This window comes from Desmodus rotundus, chromosome X, assembly GCF_022682495.2.
Source record: "Desmodus rotundus isolate HL8 chromosome X, HLdesRot8A.1, whole genome shotgun sequence".
Lineage (NCBI taxonomy): Eukaryota > Metazoa > Chordata > Mammalia > Chiroptera > Phyllostomidae > Desmodus > Desmodus rotundus.
The window spans coordinates 78,708,910-78,731,468 of NC_071400.1; the positions used below are offsets into that span (position 1 = coordinate 78,708,910).

Consider the following 22,559-nt stretch of genomic DNA (forward strand, 5'->3'; position numbering starts at 1 on the left):
CCAGACTTTCAGCTACGTCATGAACTCTGAATGACCTTTGGCTGCAGTGGCCCTACAGCCAAAACCAATTTGAAAATCTCTAACATGAAAGGGATGAGAGAAATAATCTAACATGAAAAGGATGGGAGAAATAAGCTCCTCAATTCATTTCATTTCTCAACTTACATAAGAGTAAACAACTAATTCAGTGATGGGTAAATGTTATATACTATGGTTTTGAATAAAGACAGTTTGAATCTTAGAGGAGAGTAGAATCTGAATTAGAAGACAAGTAACCACTGACTGATAATTTAAAAATAAGATGCCATCATTTATTAAAATTTCATGGCAGGGACTTTGGTTTCAGCTCAGACATATAAAGAGCTTGGAAGCCATCATTCCCGTCCTAGCAACAACAACAGAAGCTAGATAAACTGACTATCAGCTTATGGGGGGCGGGGGACACATCAGAGAACTGAGATTACAGGGCCGACTGCCATCCTAACATCTAGACAGGTGGGCTCTTCCAGGAAGACAAATCAGGCATTTACTTACCTGGAGCAGAAGCCACTGGACAGATGTCATATAAGCTGGAAGGTCCATTCAACTAGAAAATTTGGTGAGTTGCTGGTGGCTGAGTATGGGCTATCATGAGAGCGAGAAGCTCCTTGGAGTTGAACTAATAGGGAGAGGCCCACATAGTTATAGGTTTTTCCTATAGGAACCCGGCTCTCACAGAATCAACAATGTGGAGAAAGCTACACTCCTGCCCCCACCAGGTGGCCTTAGCTGGTAGGAGAGGAAGGGTAGCCATGGTGAAATCCACTCATACCCTTCTCTCTTAGAGAACAAAAGGCTTCAACTCCAGGAGGTCTGACACTGATAGTGGACATCAGGGAAATCCTATTCCAGTTGGGCGAAGGGAACTCTGTGCTGCATCAGCCTCCCTGTGTCATTTAAAGAGAAAAAAAACTAAAAGATTAAATGTACAGAGCTGAGGACCTCAGTTACATAGACTGGGGACACTGGATGACAACCACTGCAGCATGGGAAGGATTAGAGGGCATGGGTTGAAAAAACTTTCTGCCTACAGAAGGAATGGAAACACTTGTGAAAACCACATCCCCCTGGGCAAAGGCCCGCAGTACACTCCAAACACTGGGCTTCACATGATTGAAGAAAACATCCTCTCCCCCACACCCTACCGCTACCATAATAATGAGCCCTGATAAAGGACTCATTATGATATTCCTCATAATAATAATGAGAAATAGTACTAGTGGATTACAGATGGGCAACAGAAAGAGACAAACTCTCTCTGGGCACCAGTACAAAGGTAAGCCCTAAAGTTAAGAGAGGAGACAAAAAACAAGGACAGTGGAGGAATTTGAAACCTCTGGTACCTGTAATACAAGAAACACCAAATACAACACAACTCCTGGCCACATTCAAATAAATCCTCACATTATGGACTTCAGAAGTTAACACCTTAGACACTTCTCCAAGGAGGACATGCAGAGGGCCCAGGGACACATGAAAGGATGTTCAGCATCACTAGCCATCACAGAGATGCAAATTAAAACCACAATGAGACACCACTTCACACTGGTCAGAATGGCCATCATAACCAAATCAACAAATAACAAGTGTGCGGTTGCCTCTCACGTGGCCCCCACTGGGGACCTGGCCTACAACCCAGGCATGGGCCCTGACTGGGAATCAAACTGGCAACCCTTTGTTTTGCAGCCCACGCTCAATCCACTGAGCTACACCAGCCAGGGCAGAAAGAGACTTTCTTAACCTATTATAAGACAGGTATGAAAAATTTACTGCTAACACCGTACTTAATGGTGAGAGTCTGAAACTGAATGTTTTCTGTCTTAGGACAGGCACAAGGCAAAGATATCCTCCCTCACAGCTCTTATTCAACATTGTACTGGAAGTGCTAGCTAGTGCAGTAAGGCAAGATAAATCACTAAAAGTTAGACATATTGGACAGGAAGGAATGACACTGCCTTTATTTGCACATGACGTGAATGTCTATGGGAAAACACCAAAGAATCTACCAAAAACATAACAAAACAAAACAAAACAAAAAGCGCCTGGAGTTAATATGTAAGCTTAGTTTAGGAGGGCACAAGATAGAAGATAAATATGCAAAAGTCAATACCTAACCCCTGTACCTGCAATGAACAGATGGAATTTGAAATTTTAAAAATATATGTATGTATACCATTTAAAATCATATCAAAAATAAAGTACTTAGGTATAAAATTAACAAAATATATACAAGACCTATGTGTGGATATCTACCAAAAAAACTAATGAAAAATATAAATACACATATATTCTTAGCTCTGCTTACTAGAGAGCCTAGAAGCAATTAGATCCCAGAACAATGAACATAATCAGCACCCAGGTCTTGATTTCTAACACCATTATCCAACAAAGAGAACCAGGGCCTCTTGAGGAAATGCCTGATGGTAGGGCAGAGGCAGAGAATATACGTACAAGGTGAGCCCAGAGCATCTTGTAAGCGCCAGAAAGTAAGGAAGTGCTTGTAAAACAAAAGTTTCGGGCTTGTCAAAGGGGCACAGAAGGTAAATGAAAGAGCTTCCAATGGCCAAAGCTGGGAAAACTTGAGCAACAAAAGAAATAAAGTGGCACTGGATTATAACCCAAAGTATAAAATAAATGTAATTCCATACTGATATAAATGAACAAATAGATAAATAAATGGGAGAGAATAGACAAATACTCCATGTAGAAGAATTCCAAATAATTTATATACATACTTCGCCCTCAAGAAGGTAAAACAGAACTCTGCATTCCTTTAGTTTGGGCTGCATAAGAGTTCCTTCCAAAGAGTGCAGTATGAAAAGAGGAAAAATGAGTAACTTTGAAGCAGAACAACTTTACAAATACTACCTCAGTCAGCTGGTCAAGGTCAACATCAACACTGATAAGTCATCTCAACAGTATGTTCCTTTTATAGGATATAAAGAAAATGACACTTTACATCTGTGGTTTTTCTCCCCTAAACACTTAATCGTTTACCACTCTAACCATGAGAAAAATGTCACAAACCCGAACTGAGGGACAACGTTCAAAATCTGACAAGCACTTCTCAAAACTGTCAAAGCCATAAAAAACAAACTCTGAGGAACCGTCACACATCACAGGAGGTGAAGGTGACACGAGTAAATGTAATGCAGTATCCTCGATGGGGTCACGGAACAGGCAAAGAACATTAGGGAGAAACTAACAAAAGCCAAAACAAGTATGGAGGTTATGTTAATTTACCAATGTTGGATTCTTAGTTCTCGCTGGTGTACCATAATAATGTAAGATGTTAATTAAGCACACGGGAAACTGGGTGTGAGGTATAAAGGAACTGTCTGTACTATTTTTGCAACTTTTCTGTAAATCTAAACCTGCTCTAAAATAAAAAGTTTACTTAAAATGTAGATAAGTACTTTGTAGATAAGTAAATGCAAGAATAGGAATGGGAAGTGTGTGGTAGGGAGGGATTGAAAGTTGCGGGGAGGCATTACGCATAAAGTGACATTTAAACAAGACTTGAAGGAGAAGAGAGTTAGCCTTCCAAAAAAATCCATTGATAGATGAGTGGATAAAACAACTATGGGACATTTACACAATGGAATACTACTCGCTTTAAAAAAGAAGAAAATGTTACCCTTTGTGACTGTATGGATGGACGTGGGGAACATTATGCTGAGTGAAATAAGCCAGGCAGTGAAAGATAAATCACATATGATTTCACTCATATGTGGAATCCAACAAACAAACTGAACTAATAAGCAAAATGGGGACAGACTTATAGATGGAGAGCAGATGACAGCTCAGGGGAGGTGGGGTTAGAGGGTGGAGGGACTGAGCAAAATGGACTCCGGTACATGGACAATGGTGTGGTGATTGCTGGGAGAAGAGGGTGTAAGGGGGTTAAATGATAATGAAAAAATACAATAAAAATTAATTTTTTAAGAAAAGAACCTTGGGGAGAAGAGAGAAAGAGATTGAAGAAGAGTCCTCTTAAACTCAGTAGCTTAAACTCCAGTTTGCATAGATAAGAGCTCAAGCGCACAACTCTGTTTTGCAAAAGTCTCTGCATTACAAATACATTGTTCACGTAACTCATGGCAGTAGCCATGGACTAGCCCACAGGCCTTCCAAATGTTGGGAACAAAACTAAGGTGTTACAAGCAAAATGAGAACAATAACAATATCTCCTTCATCAAGTTATTTCGGGGATTAATTTGAATAACATGTAATGCAATTAGCACGGTGCCTGGCACCCGAAAACACTCAATACATTTTTGCTATTGTTCAAAAAAATTACTGAGGACAAGTGCCACAGGCAGAAGGAATCCTCAATGCAAAAGCCTGAGGCAGGAGTGTACCTGGCATATTTAGAGAATAACAAACAGGCTGATTATAAATGCAGCATAGGGACCCAGGTAGGTGGGAAGCAGAGGAGTTAAAAGAATTAGCAAGATAAATGATTGTAGAGAAGGAGATATAGTACATTGAAGTCCACTGTGTGATGTTGGCTTTTATTTTGAGTGTGATATTGAGCCATTGTTGGGTTTGGAGCAAAGGAGACACATCATGCAACTTAACTTTTAAAGGCACCCCCTTTGAACCTAGAACAGACATTAGTGAACAAGACATTAGTGAATGACAGTTCATAGAACTGCATCGATGTTAATTTCTTAGTGTTGACAGATGTAATATGGATGGTTGTGTAAGATGTTAATGTCAGGGAAACTGAAAGGTATGAAGGCACTATCTGTACCAACTTTCTAACTTTTCTGTAAATCTGAAAGTATTTCAAAATAAAAAAAGCTTATTAAAAAATAAATTGCATACAAAGAGGGAAGATATCATGTTAAGTGGTCTTATCACCAAAAGGGGAGGCACGAGGAAACTTTTGAAGGTGATGAGCATGTCTGTATTTGATGGTGGTGATGGTTTCATGAGCGTATGCATGTACCCAAACCCATCAACCTGTATACATTAAATATGTGCACCATTTTGTATATCAGTTATACCTCAATACAGCCATTTAAATGATATATTGTGTTGCCATCTTTATTTTAAAAAAGAAAATAAACAGCATTGTAGGGAAGAAGGAGAGATCGATTGTTTCAGCCAGAGGCTTGGACGTACTACACACCAAAACTGCAGGTTTCATTACACACCGAACGCTGGCCAGAGACTCAGATTCTCATACTTGCCCGGGGTCGTCAACAGTAGAGAGGATCTCCCCTGAGACTCAAACCAGGAGAGGAGATTCCAAATACTGAGCAGGAGGGAGCTTGGAATTGCATAGGTCACAAGTAAACAAACTTCAAATGCTAATTTGAAAGGGAGTGAATAACATACAGGTAGAGCTTCTTGTATGTGTCCAGTAGAACATGAGGAGGGGCGGGGCAGTGTTTGCCCAAGAGCATAAATCCTTAAATGTCTCTTAGTTGGTACTTTACTGCATTTCTCCAACTATTGAATTCAGATTCTCTGTAAACATCAATGGGCTGATTTCTTCATCACTTTACGTTCCACCACTTAATTTGTGGCCTTGAGACTAATCACAGCTTAGTTTAAATAAGTTACCTTATCTATAATACTGGGGTAATATTATAATACTTCATAGTCAAAAGCCAGGGATTAAATCAGATGGCCACTGACAGTTCTTCCAGAGCTTCATCCCCTCCATGTCGAAGGTGCATAATTAAATCGTCACTTGCTTGAAGTTTCAAGCTTTTCTGCATTCACTCTGATCACTCTTTTCCCTTTAGAAATAGCTGCTTCCTTTCTTGGAATTCCTTCTTTCTATGCTACCTTGGTTAAATTTCTTATCACTTGCAATTCAGCAATAACCAAATAACGGCATTTGCACTAGCATGCAATTGATACCTATCTGTGGAGCATGGGAAGACTTTTATTTGATCAGAGAAAATGAAATCAATCTTCTGTTACGCTTCAATGTCATCCTCATTCCTAGCAGTGAGCAACCCTTCTACAGAAGATAAGTTGTCCCAGTGAACTTGCACTCCTGTGTGTTATCATGCATAACTGGGTCATTGTTCCTTTTTGCTTTTTCTGCATACCCTATCCCTGTGAACCTTACCTTCCGGCAAAAAAAAAAAGAAATATTCTAATCTACACAGTGATGACTTACTGAAAACTGCGTGACTTACTTTAGTTTTTTAAGAAAAAGTATACTTTAGATTTGTATTCATTTATCCCTAGTAAGTCCAACGGCTTTGAAAGACATGAATGAACTTTACATTACTGTCAGTATTTTTTGAAAACATCATTAATTATTCAGAGTTTGCTAAGGGGTGTTTCAGAGACACAGCAAAGTATTTCAATAGATACTTCCAAATAGCTTATGTAGGTGTTTAATATTTATGACGCTTCTATAAAGTGTTGTCACCTTTATAAAATGCAATGACCTTAGATCTTTTCTTTGAAACATCACTTGCCTCATCATAAATAAATGGTTATAAAAGCTGGGCTAACTAGCTTAAGTTTATCTTTTATAAGATTAACATCTTAAAGCAATTTGTAGGATAAAGAAAAAGCTAAACCCATCTAGTGTTAATAAAAATAGGACATTATATTTTAATGGTTTATAAATTAGATATTACCTTTCCATAAATTAACTTGTTTGAGTCTCACAACAACTCTGAGATATAGTTAAAAATGGGTATGTTACCTCCATTTTAGAGATGGGGCAACCGAAGCTAACAGAAATGTCACAATTAAAAAGGAGAATGAATAGCCAGAGGGGAGTGGGAGTGGGGAGTGGGGAGGGGACAGTGGGGAGAGGGGATTACAGGAACTACTATAAAGGACACATGGACAAAATCAAGGGGGAGGGTGGAGGTGGGGGAGGGAGGTAGGTTTGGCTGGGGTGGGGTGGAGGGATGGGGAGAAAGTGCAGACAACTGTAATTGAATAACAATAAAAATTTTTAAAAAGGAGAATGGAAATGATAACAAATAAACTAGTCTTTGATATTTGATCCAATGATCAATGTCAGGCTACAGAGCTTTGAGTGGGACTACTTGTATTAGAATGAAAACTATATCCCTCTGTTTTCTCCTTTCCCAAATGAAACTGGAACAGGCTTAAGGTAGTTTTGTAATCATGTATCTCCCTATCAATATATTACAAATTATTTGCAAGTATACTCACTTGCTTTCACATCATTGTTAAAAAAGAAGTATAAACAAACAGAACCCACTGTAATGGTTAATGTTACCTTAACAGATGGACATCTGTCTCCCTAGATGAATGTGTGTAGAAGAAATTGTACCCGCCTCCCAAATAGTCATCTTTTAAGCCCACCGATGCCTAGCAGATGTTCTAAATTAATATTTCTAGAAATTCTTGTGTAATCTGTGTGTGCTAAAGGGGTGTCTTACCCTCCTTGATACTCTAAAGGTGAGGATAAGAGACTGGAGGGGAGAGTGAGGCTCTCACACTGGCCCTGTTTCCCAGATAGGGTAACAGGTGAGACATCTATATATGGATAATATAGAAATAGAGGCTAGTAAGTGGGAAGGTCAGGATTAGTATAATGCAGACAGTGTTAGCTACATTTTTATAACTACCTCACTTTTATAATCAAATTTCATCTTTCACTATTTAATTTACACCCAACTTGGAGTTGTCTCCCCTAGTATGAGGAAAATACAGGTTTCACACTACTTCTTGTACATTCAAGACAAATGCTCCCTAATATTTACATTAGCTCAAATAGCTCACTATTTAGAGAGGCCTAACACACAACAAATGATAATGTTTCCTAAGAAGTAAACATACCATGTCTTGCTATGAGCTTTAAGCACTTCTTTTGAAATAAAGTTACAGATCTTTATTGCTCATTTATTATGTACAAAGAACAACCCTACATACAATCATCATCATCGTCATTGTTGGTTTTCAATAATGTTAATTAATAATAGAAACTCTGAATTCCTGATTATTATAACAAAGTTTATAATCAGCGAAACTTGGATAAAATTAAGTTTTCATCTAACCTTGGAATCTACTGAATCTTAATTTTTCCCATGACGTTTGATATGGCTTAATTTGTACCCATGAAGTGGGGAAAGATTTTCATCAGCAAATAATTTCATGTAAAATTGAAAAAGAAAACAGTAACCTAAGTAGTTTGGAGTGATCACTGCAGACTTTGTAGTCCAGCATATGGGCCAGTGGGAGTCTCATTTCATTGCCAGCATTTGGAATTCCATTCAAGAAAATAGTGGTAGGAGAAAGCATTCTACGAATTTTTCATGTTAAAGTCCCAGCGACTTTTTAAATTTTGGAAGTAATTGTGTAATCTAATATATATATATATATATATATATCTTTTCCCGAAGTTATATTAAAGGACATAATATTTCTTAGTAACAGGTATGCACCAGATACATTTTAAAGGCATCAATAATAACGCATGTACTTGTAGAAAACCAGTCTGTCTCTACCTATTCCAGGAAATATTACTCAGAGCTGTTCTCTGTCCACAGTTCTGAAAAGTCATGTCAATTTTACACAAATTGACTTACTAAATTTACCTTAATCTGTGTGATGTTTATATTTCTTCATAATTTTTAGCCTTTTCCGTATTGACTTTAACAATGTCATCAACGTTTGCTACCTGAATATTATGTATAACTTCTTCACTGCTTTGTTAGTTCTGTAAATACTTTCCAAACATACTCATTCCTTAGTGTTCCCTTGACAACAGGTACTTCCCCCTTGTACCGCCCATTTCCTCTTTTCCTCTTTATAGAAAATCTTCTTGGAAAAAAATTGGACTTTATGTATCCAACACCCCTCAATAACTCAACTGTCAGAGGAAGGTGGCTTCATTGTTGTTAAATCCAACATTCACATTTCTATTTTTTTAATTTGTTTTTCCGTAGTAGTCTGTATCAGTGACCACTCCTGCCTTGAAACACTTCCCTTCCTTGTCCTTCATTACATTACACTGCCTTGTGCCTATGGGCCATTCCTACTCACGCTGCTTTACTGGCTTCTCTGCGAGGTCTCTAAAACAATTGGTGATGCTCTAGTTTTCTGTACCTACCAGTCACATCTTGTGGCTTTTAATACCATTCATGTATTTCTGACTTCCCAATTACCTGCTTGTGTTTGAGACCTAGTATACCAGGCTCATTTATGCATCTACCAATTTGATACATCCACTTAGATATTGGATTGGGCATGCACTTCACAGAACATTCCAAAACAGAACGCTCGATTTCACCATCTACCATACCTGCTCCCTCCTAACGCTTTGCAGTCTTAATAAATAAATCTATGTCACAGAAAAGAGGAGAGATTACAGCACCAAAGTCCTTGAATAGGCAAAAAGAAATTCGATCTAGTGCCCAAGTGGAAGTGTTCATTTTTGCTGGGAGAACAGTTAGTTCACAGTGACCAAAAAGAAAGCAGGATGGGTGGGCACAGATGCAGGTAGTGGTGGTGGGAGTTTGTGGAGATGATCTCCTTTCACATTCACTGAAATGGGCAGCAAGTTCTTCAGCTGAGACCCATTGCAGAGGAAGAGTTGAGCACTGCACCAAAATCGCAGCAAGCTCCAGAACAAACTACTGAACTTCCTGTGAAGTGATGGGACATCTTTTCAGCAAATGAGAAGTGGATCGACCTTGGTTACCTGTCACATGGGATATTTTTATAAACTTCACCAAAGACAAAAACCTTTCAATGTTTGTCTTTGGAATAGTGTTGTCCACCAATATATAAGAAGTTGTTTGCAACCAGCCTCAATCCATTTCAAACATATTTCTTTAGAAGACAGATGTCAGGAATCTAGCTGAACAGCTGCTCTTGGAGACCTCAATTAAGTCACGGAAGACAAAGGGAAATTGTACGAAAGCTCACTGGCAAACAATGAGGAATGCAGCACTGTGATGTGTCATGAGGAATATATCCTCAGGGAGTAGAATATCAAGATTTTCGTTGAGCAAAGAAAAGGCTGTGCTGTCTAGAAGATGAAAACACTAATTGGCAAGCAAGAGGAATACACAGATATCTATCTGCTCTACAAATCAAAAGATAAAATTTCATGATCTGGCTTAAAATAAAGGTCCAACATATTAACCTTAGTTTGTAAACTAATGACTACTGATTTCTCATAAGCTTATCTCAGCAGCAGCACAGACTCATAATAATCACAAAGTTCTCAAAGGTCACTTAGATCATCCTCTCGATCGGGGCAGTGTCACTTTTAAAGGATAACCATGGAGATTGTGCAAGAAAATGGCCTGTGATGGAGACCAATGATGTGTTTGGAGAGGCAGTGTAGCTTGGTGGTTAAGAGCATATTTTCTGGAGCTAGACTGGGTGGATTCAAACTGTAATTCTGTTACATGGTAGTTATGTGACCTTTGAGCAAGTCACTTAAACTTTCTGTGCCCTCTGTTCTTCATCTGTAAAAGTGATAATAATATCAACTGTGAAGATTGTAGTGTTAATTCTGAGTTCATACAAGGCTTAGCTAAGTGTAAATTCTCTGTAAAACTAATAAAGTCATCAGAAAGACCTTCATTATATTGTTTTTGAAAATATATGTCTTGTTGCATTAATCCATTGTCCCTAGTTATGAAATCTGAAGCAACCTGCTGTATATTTTAGTAATTCCTTCTGCATATGGTCTCCTATAATTTTTCAGGACTATGTTTTTGGTTGAATTTACACAATTGTAACATGAGTTATAATTATCCTGTATGTTTCTTGAAAAGAGCAACCCCTTCTTACTCATAATTCCTCCCCTCAGAGCCCATGCTCAACAAGTACCTGATGTGAGATATTTGCTCAAGGACTGTTTACCGAATGACTGGCAACCCTTCCGATTTTTAAAGAACACACTGTGTCTTCTGTGTGTTCTAATCTCCAACCTAAACATTTCCAAAATTTTCACTAATTCTTTGCATGTCATCATTTCAAACTCCCAGTTAGCTTCTCTTGAACATATTTCAATCCTTGAAAGATCGTTGTAAAATGTGGCATCCAAAACTGAGCCTAAAATGTCACATATGGTCTCACAAATACTAATATTCTGGACTTATCAGTTCCCTAATGTAGACATCATTCTTCTATAAATGCAACAAAGAACAAAATGCATTCAAATAGCTGACTTATTAGTATTCCTCCACTAATATGTTCTCCCAACAGATGTAGTTCATATGAAAAGCATTTATCATCCAAACTCAGGATGTATTGAATAGATTTTTTATAAAGAACTGAAGCTGATTTGATATCTAAATATCTACATGCTTCTAATTCAGCTTCCTGAGGTCACCCAGAGATTTGGTCATGAATCACTATTAAAGAATCTAAAACTATGCGTGGGACCTCTCTTGAGGGTATGTTTTCAGCCAGTAAACATACATATATAATATATTATAGAATCTTCATTGGAAAAAATTGGGTGATGCCCAATATTTACTCAAGAGTTATATAAACCAAGATCTAATCAACAATGTTAAGGTTTGTTTCTTTCTTTCTTTTTTTTCCAGCTTTTCTGAGGTATAATAGATAAATAAAACTATGTATTTAAGGTGTACAACATAATGATATGGTTTACATATATATATTGTGAAATGATTACCACAGTCAAGTTAGTATATACATTCATCATCTCACACAGTAACCACTTTTGTGTGTGTGTTGAGAACATTTAAGATCTACTCTCTTAGCAGATTTCAACCACACAATATTTGTATCAGTGTTTGTTCTTATGGAATAATCTCAATGAAGTTACTTTGGGTAACATTAAGTTCTTTTAAAAGTCACTGAATATAGAACTCCTATGATGTGAATTTCTTTTGTGAGAAGGCAGAGGTTGGCCCAGCAATAATGAGATTGAAAGGGCCCTTAGAGTAGTGCGCACAGGTTAAGATAATGCTCTCATCATGGTGCAGAATATTTTCTATTAGTTTAATTGTATCACTATTGGAAGATATCCATTTTATCAGTTAGAAGATGGATAAATATTTATATATGATATTTGTATACATAATAAATGAATTCATAAGTGAAGAAAAACTCAAAATGCCTTTGGGACTGTTATCTATAGTGACAGAACAATTATAATAGAAATCACATTACTTTTCAAACAGATGTATGAGGATATTATTGAAATGAAATCTCGTGTTAAAATTTCCTCTGGACTGAGAAATGTGAAGTGGAAAATAACATAAGTGGAAAACATTACATTTATGGGCATTAAGCCAGGGTTTAAAAAGTAGACATTATAGGGGGAAAACATAAAAGAGAAAATTAAAGTATCAATGCCTTTGGCATCCATTTAGAACACTATTCATAGAATAGTGTAATTTTATAATGATTTAGGTCATTCTCCAATATGATATCATTAGGTTAAATGACAGTCTTTTTGCCCATTTCACTGATGAAGAGATTTGGGCAGCATTTCAATAGCCTCCCTTCAACTAGCAGATAATGAAAGGTTGGCTGCTTTTGGTAGCACAGCCTAATGAATGGCACTGATGCCCCTCCAACTCCTGGAACAAGAAATTCCTAGACAAAATTGTTCATTCACAGCTCAGCTATATCTAGAGAAGAAGATACCCCTAGTTTCCAGAAACAGAAAGCCAACTCAATACTACAGTGTTAACTCTGCTGGTTGGTACTATGGTGTTCCAGGATGTTATCAAACCTGAAAATAGGCCCTGGTTGCACAAGGCTGGAGTTGTAATATGCAAGAGGACGAGATCTTATGCCTGTATGAAGTTTCACATCAGGAAATGGGCCGAAATGCCGGCAGATAGCTAATAAAGGGGATCAGAAAACTACAGTTTCTGGGGCAAGGAGGCAGCAAGGACAATCGTCACCTGTCCAGTCTTCTGGCTGGCAAATAATTAAGAGCTCTCTGAGAGATCAAAATCCTAGACTCTGCCATACATGAGTGGAGATCCAAACTCATATCTCGTGAGACAGAAGAATCCCACAATTCCACATGAGTGTCAAACTTTCATCTAATAGCAAATGCCTGTGGTGAGTGTCAAACAACAAGGAGTACACTTCCACAAACCCAGAAGCCCTACCTAGAAAAAATTGTTTTAAAAAACATAAACAAGGGAAGTTTCCTCAATATATTTCCTAAAGCCAGGGTAATTTAAAACAGTCAAAAAGAGTATCTCCTGCTTTTTAATTTTTAATGGCAAAGCATACAGGAGAGATTGCTATGAGAATACCCTTAATATTTTTTCTGTTGCTAATCATTTATTATTATTATTATTTTATTTTATGCCCATCCTCCACCCTAATTTTGATAATCTAACATTTAAAAAATAATAAGGGAAAACAAAATAATATAAAAATCTCATTTAGAAATGTAATGTTAAATTCTAAATGGTATATTTGGAAACTGAATGTATCATATGGTATTAAACAAATCAAGGATTCCATTTCTTTGTTGAACAATCCTACCACGGAAAATCAAAACGATGCATGATAAATTTTTTTTTAGTCATCATTCAGCTGAGAAAAAAAAATAATAAGTCCTCAAATTCCAGAAAGAAATTGAAAGGTGAACTCTAGAGAAGTGAGTAACTTTAGAAGGCAGCTTTTAGGCGGAGGCCATGTACTGAACTTTTGCTTGTAGAAGGAGGGAAAATATCCTCCCCTGGAATTCCTAAACATGCAGTGATCCAAAGCAGGTGGGTATGGAGCTCAATTTCACACTGTTTGCAAGGAAACATAAATCCTGGAGGAATAACCTTCACCCCAAGCCTGTGGGCGACCCCGAGGAATACTCACACAAGTAGTGTTGCAAAGAGTTTATACAGATAGTATAAAAGGAAATGAGGCACTACAATGAAGTCAAAAAACACACAGATTCAGAGACACAAAAGTCCACATGTAGGAATCATCAGATACATAATAGAAAAAATTTGTTCACAGTATCTAAAGAAATAAAAGAAGAAATTTAAAATGCCAGCAAGAACCTATAAAAATAACGAAACAAGTTACAAAAATATCAAATAGACTATCTCAAAATTTAAAATACTATACACTTACGATAAGCTAAACAACAGATTCAATAGAGATAAGGAAAAATTAATAATTGATACACATGAAAAATGTATCCAGAATGTGTAATAGAGAAAATGTAGTAAATATATTAGATATTAAGAGAAGATTAAACAAGGCCTAATATCTTTGAATAATGCTCTTCCATTTTCTTTATCCTCTCCTTCAGGAAATCCAATTAGAGATACATTAGCAGAGAATTTTCTAGAATTATTGAAATACACCAAACCTCAAAGTCATTCAATTATACATGAAACACTTTTTAATGGCTATACATTTTATCGTGAAGCAATAAAAATTTTAATAAATTGTAATCATATACAATATGTTCTCTGATACAAAACAATTAAGTTAAAATCAGTAATAAATGGTAATTAGAGAAGACTTGTATATTTATAAATTATAAACATTTTTCAAACAACTCATGGGTAAATAAATTAACCACACTGGAAAGATAGATAATAGATACATTTAAAAATACTTAAAATAATATAAAACAAACACTCATATTGGGAAACAGAAAGTTTGAACTTTATGATCCAAACACATAATTGAAAAGGTGTGAAAAAGAACATAATCTAAGGAAAGTAAGATAAAGACATAATACAGGAATAAGGACAGCTTAATAAATTAGAAACAAATAAGAAAACGATAAGACAGAAAAATCAACAATATTAATAATTTGAAAAGATTCATAAAAGTGAAAAAAGATAGGAAAGCCCATATAAAATATTTTAAAAATGAGGGGGACATTAAAAATGTTACAGAAAATAAAAAGTTGAGAAGATAAAATAACAACATGTCAATAAACATAAAACTTAGCTCACATAAACACATTTATGAAAATATTATTAAAAAACAATATTGACACAAAAGTATAATGTAAATGGTCTTTTGAAATAGCTAAATAGTTAGAGAAATTTTATTACAGCTTTAAAATTTTCCGACAAATAAAATTACACATTCAGCAAGTGTTACCTGTGAACTATAAGAAAAAATCTACCAACTTATTTCAAATATTCCAAAGTCTACAGGAATGCAGAACAGGCCACTTGACTATAATAATTAAAATTATTATAAACTTGTTAACATAAGAATCCTGAAACACTAATTCAAAAGAACCTATGCACTCCAATGTTCATAGCAACACAATTTACAATAGCCAAGTGCTGGAAGCAGCTTAGGTGCCCATCGGTAAATGAGTGGATCAATAAACTATGGTACATTTACACAATGGAATACTATGCAGCAGAGAGAAAGAAGGTGCTCCTACCCTTTGCAACAGCATGGATGGAACTGGAAAGTATTATGCTAAGTGAAGTAAGCCAAGTGATAAAAGACAAATACCATATGATCTCACCTTAAGTGGAACCTAATTAATAAAACAAACTAACAAGCAAAATATAGCCAGAGATATGGAAATCGACAACAAATTGACAGTAAGCAGAGAGGAGGGGAAAGGAAAATAATGTGGGAAAGAAGGGAAAGGGTTGTAAATGAACATGAATGAGGGACACATGGACAGAGCCAAGGAGGGGTGAGATTGAGGGTGGGAGGTGGGTATGGGTAGGGTGGGGGAAAGTGGTGGTGGGAAAATGGAGACAACTGTATTCAAACATCAATAAAAAAAAGAAAAAAAAAGTGACTGAATATCTTCCAGATGAATAGGATGAATTATTTTCTTTCAACCCATATCTAACATTTGCAAAAGCTTCTTAATTTCTCAAATATATGTTGCCCTTTAAAAATTTTTAAAAAGCAAAAAAAGTGTTAAAAAGAAAAAGACCAATCTCAACATGAACCTAGATAAAGGGTTTGCAATCCCTTTTCTGTAAAGGGCCAGGTGGCAAATAATTTAGGCTTTGTGGGCCAGACAGTCTCAATTGTAACTAGCAGCTGATGCCCTTGTAGCACAAAAACTGCCATAGACAATATTTAAATGAATGAGTACTTCTGTGTTTCAATAAAACTTTATTTATAAAAACAGGTTGCGGCCTTGCCCTGCCATCTACATGCCCTGCACATGTGCTGCTATACTGGGAACAACAACTGATAAAATTAGAAAAAACTCAGCCCACCCGCCTCAAGGCAAGAAATTTGTGGGCTGGTGTTCCAAGACCACATCCTCGTGTGCTTCTGTCCCCTTCCCTCGTACACAGCACTCTCTCAATAATTTGCAACCAAACATATGTCTGCTTGTAGTTTCCTAAACTAAGACACAGATTGAATCAAGCAATGTGAAAAGAAACATAAAATATAGTTAAAATTAGGTTTTGTTCAGAGATATAATTCACCTCAGTGACAAAATTAAAGAGAAAATCATGTGAATTTTAGTAACATTAAAGTACATTTTATAAAAAGATTCTACTAGTAAATTTGGTATATAATGGAACTTTTTTTAAAAAGCAAACTCATCCAACTCAATGGTGAAATGAGAAAGTATTACTTTTAAGATAATAAGTAGGACAAGAATGCCTGCTCATACAACTGCTGTTGAGCATTGGAATGGAGGACTCAGCTAGTACCACATATAAAGGAAAAACAAAAATTAAAAAGAGAATGATTGGAAAGGAATCCACAAAATTAACCATATTCACTGATGATAATTATTTGTATAGAGTCCTAATGTAACTGTAGTTACATTTACATAATAAATATGAAATTTTAGCAAAATTACTGGGACTTATTATACAAAAATCAAATACAACCTAATTTATACACACAAATCTTGTAGTTATTTAAAAAATACTTTACAAGAAAAATACAGCTAAAAATACATCTAACAAAGTTGTCTAAGGTCATTTTAGAGGTAATTTTAAAGCTTCTTATTACAGAAAACTTAAATGAATACACAGACTGGCATTTGGAAGACTTAATAATATAACTATGTAAATTATCCCCACATTATTTTAAAATTTCAATTTATTTTCAATCAAAATTTTATCTAGTATTAAATAATAGTACAGGTTCCAGACAAGATGGAGGCGTAGGTAGAAACCCTTTGCTTCCTCGCACAACCAAAAGGAGGATAACAACCAATCTAAAATCAATAAACAACCAAAAGCACCAGAAAATCAAACCACATGGAACTCTGACAACCAAGGTAATAAAGAAAAAGTCAACCAGAACAACCAGACTGGTAAGGCGAACCTTGCTGGCAGACTCAGAAAAATGGTGGTGAGGAGGCTGAGGGGCGGGGCTGGCTGCCAAGCTTGGCAGAGCTGCGAGGGAGGAACTGACTTAAGGGGAAAACTGAGACTCAGAGCTCACTCTGGGCTAAGGCTGGGGTTGCTGCGGTGGGACACACTTCCAGTCTGACATGAGAGTCTGTCGGAAAGTGCACTACAGATGAGCAGGCAAGCTGCACTGTTCCCTCTCTGGCCCCTCCCCCACAGGCAGCACAGCAAAGAGGGTTGCCTTGCAGGGGTGAACACCTAAGGCCCCACCCCTTACAACTTATCAAAGGGTGCGCCAAGACAAAGAAATATGGCCCAAATGAAAGAACACAGCAAAACCTCAGAACTAAGTGATGAGATCGCCAACCTATCTAATGGAGAATTTAAAGCCCCAGTAATCAAAATGCTCACAGAACTGATTGAGCTTGGTCGATAAATGAAAGAACAAATGAAAGATACCCAAAATGAAATAAAGCAAAATATTCAGGGAACCAACAGTGACAGGATTCAAATCAACTATTTGGAATAAAAGGAAGAAATAAACATCCAACTGGATCAGAATGAAGGAACAAGAATCCAAAAAAATGAAGAGAGACTGAGGATTCTCTGGGACAACCTGAAACGTTCCAATATCCAAATCATAGGGGTGCCAGAAGGAGAAGAACAAGCACAAGAAATTAAAAACCTATTTGAACAAATAATGAAGGAAAACTTCCCCAATCTGGCAAAGGAAATAGACTTCCAGGAAGTCCAGGAAGCCCAGAGAGTCCCTAAGAAGTTGGACCCAAAGAGGAACATGCCAAGGCACATCATCATTAAGTTACCCAAGATTAAAGACAAAGAGAAAATCCTAAAAGCAGCAAGAGACAAGGACACAGTTACCTATAAAGGAGTTCCCATAAGACTATCAGCTGATTTCTCAAAAGAAACCTTACAGGCAAGAAGGGGGTGGAAAGAAGTATTAGAAGTCATGAAAGGCAAGGACTCACATCCAAGATTACTCTATCAAGCAAAGCTATCATTTAGAATGGAAGGGCAGATAAAGTGCTTCCCAGATAAGGTCAAGTTAAAGGAGTTCATCATCACCAAGCTCTTATTATATGAAACGTTAAAGGGCCTTATCTAAGAAAAAGAAAAAAATATGAACAATAAAATGACAACAAACTCACAACTATTAACAAATGAACCTAAAAAAAAAAAAAAAGGAAAGAAAAACAACGAAAACAAAAACTAAGCAAACAACCAGAACAGGAACAGAATCCGAGAAATGGACATCACATGGAGGGTTTTCAGTGGGGAGGGGGAAGGGAGGAATAGGGGGGACAAGGTACAGGGAAGAAGAATCATAATTAGTAGGCATAAAATAGATGGGAAATGATAAAAAATGGTATAGGAAACAGAGGACTCAAAGAACTTATATGTACAACCCATGGACATGAACTAAGGGCAGGGGGCAATGCTGGAGGGTGGGGGGGTCAGGGTGGAAGGAGGATAAAGGGGAAAATTGGGAAAACTGTAATAGCATAATCAATAAAAAATACTTTAAAAAGGAATAGTGAAATATTTATTCATGTTATTATTGTTATTTCACAATCACCAGATAAAACGTAAGAGGAATATGTTTAGGAGTATAGATCTGGCAATGAGTCAGCCTGGGCTAAAAGCTCAGCTCCCTCACTTACTGATGGCGAAACTTTGGTTACATTATTTAACCTGTCTCTATCTCAATTTTTTCATTTATAAGATGAATATAAGAGTGTTGTGGGGATTGAATTAATATGTGTAAACCACTGTTGTGGTTAAGTTTACGTCAAACTGACCAGGGCAAGGGATTATCAAAGAGCTGGTTAAATGTTATTTCTGGGTGTGTGTGGAAGAGACTAGCATCTGAATTGGTGGGCTGTATTTAGTAAAGTAGATGGCCCTTCCCTATGTGGGAGGTCATCTTCCATTTTGTTGAAAGTCTGAATAGAAGTGAAAAGTGGAAGAAGGTTGAATTTGCTCTCTGCCTGATTCTTTTAAAGGTTTTATTTGTTTGTTTGTTTTTAGAGAGAGGGGAAGGGAAGGAGAAAGAGAGGGAGAGAAACGTTAATGTGTGAGAGAAATATCAATCGCCTCTCACACACCCACAACGAGGACCCGGCTCACAACCCAAGCATGTGCCCTGACTGGGAATTCAATGACCTTTTGGTTCATGGGCCAGCACTCAATCCACTAAGCTACACCAGCCAGGGCTGCCTGATTCTTTGAGATTATTCTTGGGCCTTCTAACTCAGACCTTGCTTTCAGGCCTTCTGACCCAGACTAAAATCTGTATCATCAGCTCTCTGGCTCTCAGGGCTTCAAACCACACCATTAGCTTTTCCAGCATCCAGAGAGCAGATCATGGGACTTCTCAGCCTCCATACTTGCATAAGCCAAAACCTATATCCCATTAGCTCTGCTTCTCTGGAGAACCCTGACTAACACGAATAGGAAAGTACTATACATCTTCTGTGTGCCTCCAAGATCTACTCTAGATCCTTCTCCACTCTGCTCTGTGTCCCATAAGGCTTTCCTATATGGACTGAATTCACAGCCTTCCTAAACTCTCAGGCTTTGAGTTGGGTTCAGCCAACAAGAGATACTAGCAAGGAACTGGAGGATAAAAAAAACGAGGGCAAAGTACTGATTTCCCTGGCTCACCCCACAACCTCCCTCCCAGAGGCTCCTGTGGATTGCTTGCTTTCCTCTGTAGGAATCCACAGATCCTCTCAAACACGTGTGTGCATATTCTGTGGGCGTGTGGCAGTGTGAGCTCTCCATTGATTCTAGCCCAGAGGTACTGCGCTATCACAAGTTGTTTTGCCTAAAGCATATTCATAACTTCGCAAGTAAGAAATTGCCATTCCATAGTATTAGAAAACATAGACAACCAATTAGACCTATTTTTAAAGATAACAGTGATAATATTTAAAACATACCTAGGAATAAATCTAATAAAAGATGTCAGACACTTTCAGTCTGCTCTTGATGAGTGAGGTCCCTTTCCTTTAGTACTTCTATACTTGTGAGTATGAGTCATAGAATTGTTTAGACTTCACTTTTAAAATCAATCCACCTGCCCTGGTTTGTGTGGCTCAGTGGACTGAGCACCAGCATGCAAACCAAAGGGTCACCAGTTCAATTCCCAGTCAGGGCACAGCCTGCGTTGCAGGCCAGGTCCCCAGTGGAGAGCGTGTCAGAGGCAACCACACATTGCTGTTTCTCTCCTTGTCTTTCTCCTTCCCTTCCCCTCTCTCTATAAATAAATAAATAAGATCTTTTTAAAAATTACAGATAGGTATCACTTTGTTTGAAAAAAAATAAATAAAATTAAGTCACCTAATATTTATGGAAATTTAAAAGGGCCATAATAGCAAGATAGTTTTGAAGCACTCTACGACGGATACTCTGGACAGAACATAGGCTTATTGAAAGTATATGATAATTTGTAAAATGTGATATTGACAATAATTTAGGAATAATTGATATAACCATGGCAAAAGTAGAGTATATAAGTGTGTTAACATGCATACACACCTATGCATACACCAAAAACTTGATATAAGAGAGTTTACATTACAAATGCATGGGGGAAAGAATGTACTATTCAAGTTTATAAAGGACAGTGATACATCTGACATTTCATATGGAAAAACATTTCTCTTTCACTGTGTACACTACACAAATCAAGTATGAATTGAAACCTAATGAGAAAAACTAAAACATAAAAATATTAAAGGAAAAGTCTGGGCTGGTGTGGCTCAGTCGGTTGGAGCATCATCCCATGCACCAAAATGTTGTAGGTTCGATTCCTGGTCAGGCCACTCACCTAGGTTGCAGGTTTGATCTCCATCAGGAAGTCTAAGAGAGACACTGATTGATGTTTCACTCTCTTTTCCCCTTTCTCTCTCTGAAAAGCAATGAAAAAAGTGTCCTTGGGTGAGGATGACATACTATATATATGTATGACATATGTATGTATATATGTATATGTATATATGTATATATATGTGGCATTGTACTAGTAAAGGAGAACACAAAAAATGAATAAAAAACTATGATTTTTTGGTAAAATTAAAATCTGCCTTAAAAGGTGCCATAAATCAAATTAAAATATAAGCCATAGTGTGAGAAAAGATGCTTGGTTGGAATGATCCTAATTCTAATGGACTCAGTATTATTATACAAAATAAGGATATAGATATATATACATATAGATATTGACACATAATTATAGATAATTACTATGTGTGTGTGTAATGGAAGAAAAATCCTAAATAGCCGATGGCATGAAAAAGATATTCCATAGCTGCAGTTCTCTGGGCATGCAAGTCAGGTGGTCCCAACTTCTCTGCGAGCCAGCTGCCAGGTAGCCCCAGTTGCTCAGGTCTGGAGGCCTGGTGGCATCACAGGCTCTGCCACAGTTCGAAGCTGGCTAATAATCATCAGTGGAAACAGAAGTGGGTTGTGGATGTAAGGATGATTCCACGTCTGGCCAGAGAATATTGGAGAAGATGGAGTGGCCTAAAGGAAAGGGTTTAGGGATTCAAAAGAAAGGAGCCACAGATCATATCGAAGTTCAAGTTAAAAACAACCACCTGGGACATGGAGCTATGATCAATAACGAAGACAACTGGATTGCTCATTGGGATGATTTTAACTAGCTTCAGGCTGAAATGAACACTTGCCATGGGCTAGAAACAGCAGACTCCTCCTAGGTCAACAAGGGAAAAAAATCTTTCGGCCTTGAAGAAAAGTCTGAAATCTCCAAAAATCACATTCATTATAGGAAATATAGAAAAGAGAAGGAAATATCTCAGAGCAAAACAGATCTTGACTGCATTTTTCGGAAAAGACAGAGTAAGGAGACACCCCAGGATTATCTCAGCCTTGCCACTCCAGATGGGAATGAAATGTCGAATACGGCAGCAGTGCCTTCACCATCCAGGAAGACTTTGCCAAGCTGATGGCAGGACTAAAGAACAAATCATAGGCCATGGATGCAGGGCTGGTCTTCCAGAAACCCGGATAGAAAGGAAAAGGGGAAAGAAAAACATAAGAGAAGTAAACAAAAGAAAGGAAAGGAAAAAGAAAAAGGAAAAAAGAGCCAAAGATAATGTGGAGCATTACACCCAACCCAAGACCAAGAAAAAGAGAGTCCAGGTTGAGCTCAGAGACCCTTACTGAGATGAGAATTCTGATGCTTCTGCTGAGGATGGTGAGGATTGTGTGTGGCCACGTGATGACCAGGACTCACCATGA

At 37.3% G+C, this 22,559-nt stretch overlaps 1 pseudogene; it reads left to right on the top strand.

The window, feature by feature from the left end:
* The window catches only part of LOC139440526 (PIN2/TERF1-interacting telomerase inhibitor 1 pseudogene), a 129,969-nt pseudogene extending 107,410 nt beyond the window's left edge, over window positions 1-22,559 (top strand).